Consider the following 4,723-nt stretch of genomic DNA (forward strand, 5'->3'; position numbering starts at 1 on the left):
AAGTACTGTCGCCAATTAACCAATCTGAATCAAGAAATCAAACAGAAACGTCCGATTTTGTCAAATCGCAAGGGTGTAGTCTTTCACCACGACAACGCAAGACCACACGTTTCGAGACAGACTCTGCGCAAACTGAACAGCCTGCAATGGGATGTCCTAACTCATCCACCGTATTCTCCTGATATCGCACCTTCTGATTATCACTTGTTCTGGTCATTGCAAAATCATTTAAATGGAAAAAAATTGACTCTTCGGATGCCTTAAAAAACGTCGTGTCTTTGTTCTTCGAATCTAAACCGCGCAGTTTTTATGATCGGGGCATCCGTATGCTGCCAGAACGTTGGAAAAAGATTGTAGACAACGATGGAGAATATATCATTGATTGAATAAAGAACTTTGTTTGCCTAATCACTGTCTGACTTTTACTCACAAACTCCGCATGCGCTTTTGCACTCACCCAATAATTTTACCGCGGTAAAGCTTATCGCGTTTTATATGGCTTGCTGCGTTTAATATGCAACTTAACGTTCCTAATTTCGTCTATAAAAGATCCCGAAAATAGGGCTAAATGTTTGTTCTTCGTTTAATTTATTATTTCATTCTGCTACTTTTGAATAACGTAAAAAGTCATTTCAATTATCAATGAATTAGGTAGTGGATTAGGCATATTGCTAATACCATTAAAAAAAAAACATGTCAACAAAGTACCTCATCCAAGACGTGGAAACAAGTTCATGCGTCGTATGTTATTGAGTCTTGCACGGCTCGCGGGCTGCGCGCAGGGAAGACGGTCGAAAAACAGCGCTTAGCGGAGTGAGCTGAAAAACAAGCAGTGTGCAAATTTTGCCCAGCTCTGATCTAGTATTATAATATGGAAAATGACATTTAAATTTTTTCTGCGTAAAATGAGAAAAGTACTCTATTGTAATTTGAGATATTAGATCTGTAGTACTATATTAGATTTACAACTTACATATTTATAATTTTTAATTTTCCTATATTTGCAAAATGCAGTGAAAAACTTTTTTTTATTTTATTGTTTTTATTCAATATATGTCTGAAAAGTATCTGAAGCGTATCTAAATACAGGGTGTGCCAACTAAATCCGGACAAAGTAAACAATGTTTTTATAAATTATTATTTAATAAATTATATGTATTTAACAAAAGTTTATTGGTCAAACGTACAAAATTACATAAGAACTTTTTTCCGTGTCATTTGTGGAAACGTCATAGACAAGAATTATTCAATGTAATTACCGCCGGCCGCAATGACTGCCTCGATCTTAGGCCTGAAGCGATCGCACGTTCTCTGTAACGCCCGCTTCTTCATATTTAAGAATGATGCTTCAATAGCGGCCTGGAGAGATGTTACATTAGGATGTCTCGACTTGTTAGTAACTCTTTTAATCACGCTCTACACGTAATAGTCCAACGAATTTAAATGTGGACTATCAGGAGGCCAAAATTCTTTGCTCCAAAACATGTCGACATTGTCCGACAGCCAGTTTTGGACCAAATGACTCGTGTAAACCATCCTATTAAAAAATGTACGGCTTCCCGGAGGCCACAGTGTCCATCCATGGCTTGATTACTGTTGTTAGAACGCGTAAATATATTTCCTTTGTGACGGTTTCTCCCTTATTAAACAAATGTAGCTGCATGATGTCACTCTCGCTGGAGACAACGCTTAGGACGTGAACACTGACTGGAAACTTCGTCCTAGCTACAACGGGGTCTTAGACAAGCCAACGGTCATTCCTGCGATTCATTTTTGCGCTGACAGTAAACATTTTCTTATTAAAAATAATCTGATGCGTTCTGCAACTTCGTTTTTTAACAAACACACCAGCAAGTTGCAAGCGAAAAACTCTCTTCATTCTAGCAGCCTTAGGCAGCATCTGTCGTACCTTTATGACGTATGACTTGTAACGTATGTCCATTTCGGCTATTCGGCGTATGATAGGCACTTCGGCTCATACCCAAAATTGTCGCCAATTTCCTGAGAGAATTCCCTTAGTGTTCTGCGATCAGCTCTTGGGCCCTTTGAACAACTTCCGGGGTCCTTGCGGAACTCTTCCTTGAATGGCTCTTCCTCCACGGGTTTGCGGAACCTTCTTCAGACTTCTCCGAAGCCTTATATTTAGCGGAAACTTCGTAAACTGTTGATCTCGGATATTTGAAGAACTCATTTCTTATTTCGGCCGGCGTACGTCCAGCGCGAAAATTTTAAATAATTGCAGCTCTTCGGTTATATTCCATGTTCGATCTTGACTGCTCAGCCATTTTAAGGTTATGTTCGTTCAAAACATTGTTTTAACTCACTGGGATACAAATATCAATTTAGCGCTGAAGTAAAATATGACGGAAGATTCAAATTGATATTTGTCCGGATTTAGCTGACGCACCTTGTAGTTACAGCGACTTTTCAGTATCTATATCTAGTTATTTTTTAAAATGTATATGTTATAACATTGAAAATGCAAATTTTGCAAAATGACAATTGTATATGTTGAATTTTCTGTTCCATTTAATATGTTCCGCCCGCACATCACGGCTGTATAACAAATTATCAAGTATTCTTTACATCATTGATTGATTATAATGTGACTACATTCATTGGTTACTGCGGGAGGAAGTATGTGAAAATAACGCGAAATTAATCTTAGCATTAAGCGTGTCATGTACGGTATAAAGACTGGCCAGCTGATTTACACGTTCAGTCACCATTTGTTAACACTTTAGCAAACACGTAAACTGAAGAACATCGTAATAAAATAAAAATTTATCCAATTACCAAAACTAACTGCTCTACTTAACTGAACACTTGCTTATAAAAAATGAGCTTTCAAAATGGGAAAAGAAAGATGTCCTTTTCACAGCGTGATTTTAATCTTGTTGCCTATTGACTGCGTTATCCTCTTCCAAAAATGCGATGTTCCACAAAATATGGGATATTATACCATCAATTCACGATATTTGGAAAGAAAATTCGTCTGCTAGTTGAGAGGCTACAACGATCGAGATGGGATAAAATACTGCACACTGACAGTGCACTTTAACACGACGGGAATTCGCACCGAATTGTTACACGAGTTCTTTATTCTCGAAATAATACACAAAAAGGGCTTACATTACGGTCTGCTATTGCTCAGTTCGAGCGAACATGCTATGTCTCCGTGTGAAGGCGGCTGGGACGAGGATGTTCATTGTACTTTGATATATTATAGCCAGGGTTGCCAGGAAGACGTGTTAGGTCTTTATTTCCCAGAGAGTGAATTGACTAGCCTCATATGAGGGAGCAGACTGTTCGAGAGAAAGATTAAGACTGAAGTCTGTTGGGCACAAAGTTCGGTGGGCGAATAGAATGACTGACGTTCTGAGCGTGCAGTTTTTATAGGCGTGAGGGACTAAGGCTGGGGAGTCGGAGCGGGACAGAATCACACTCGAGGACGAGTAACCGAAGTATTATCCGATGTCAAAGAGTTGGCCGTGGCGAATAACCCGAGAAATATTGAATGACAGTGATAAGACCATGCTGGTATCGAGTAATCTAAGAAATATTCAGTTAAAGAAGATTTGTTCGTTTTTGCTACATTAGAACTGCACTAGAACTGCACTGAATCTCACTGGGACAGACTAGCACAGAATAATTCTGTTCAGTGCAAAAATGAAATCTGGGATAAAAGAACGCCAGAGTGCAGTAAACAACATGGCGCTCATATGGTATTATTTGATTCACCTGATGAAGAGGATTTTGTTGTAATACCACCATTACAACCCATTGTAGATGAAAACGATGAATGTAATATACAACTAAATATAGCAAATTTATTATTAACCCTTATCGGACGCTAGCTTTTATGTGTGATTCTCACTAAGTTGTAGCTGATTTCGGTAAATATGCGAAAAATTTACAGTATTATAAGAATAACATTTCTGATAGAAATTATTTATTTTTTGAAGGAGTATTATAAATATGTGAATTTCAAATAATTATTTATAAGTTTTTAATGTATGATATTTTTTGAAACAATCTCCAACATGAAGGAATGGTTTTCTGTTGCACGTTTCACAGAACTATACTGTTGTTTTTCTTCCTCCAGGCAACTTACGATTAGAACATACTAAACAGTCATTATGTTTTCCTTTAGCATCAAGTTGGAGGATATGTAGTTTTCCATCTAATCTCTTCTCATTGTCTGTTGTTGATGGCATTCCATATCGGAAATTTATAAAATTTTCTTTATTCATTTTTGGGCTCAATATATTAAAAAATTGAGTACAAAAGGCAGTGATATATCACTGGAGATGTCAATTGCTCCGTTGCTTATGCTTAACTGACAAGGCAATAGTACCCGCATTTGACAGAGAGCGAGTTTCGATAGGTTCCGACTTGTCACCTCCTACGTGACGTACGACCGCAGCGACGAACTATTGCTGTCACGTAAGAAATGACTTACGACCGATAAGGGTTAATTTATAATATTATATACCCTACCGATCATTAATTTGAATAAATAACTAAACATCTCGTTAATGTTATTTAAAACATGACGTACATATACAGGGTGTCCCAGACCACCCAGTCCTGATGTATGACATGTCTGATACTGTCACGTAACGTGTAACAAAATTCTCATTTACCAGCCATGTCGTATTCAAACGCGGAAGCTTGTGATATGATGCTTATTTTAGGTGAATGTGATGGTCAATTTAGAGCA

This window comes from Dinoponera quadriceps, unplaced genomic scaffold (assembly GCF_001313825.1).
Source record: "Dinoponera quadriceps isolate SergipeBrazil2010 unplaced genomic scaffold, ASM131382v1 scaffold290, whole genome shotgun sequence".
In the NCBI taxonomy this organism is placed as follows: domain Eukaryota; kingdom Metazoa; phylum Arthropoda; class Insecta; order Hymenoptera; family Formicidae; genus Dinoponera; species Dinoponera quadriceps.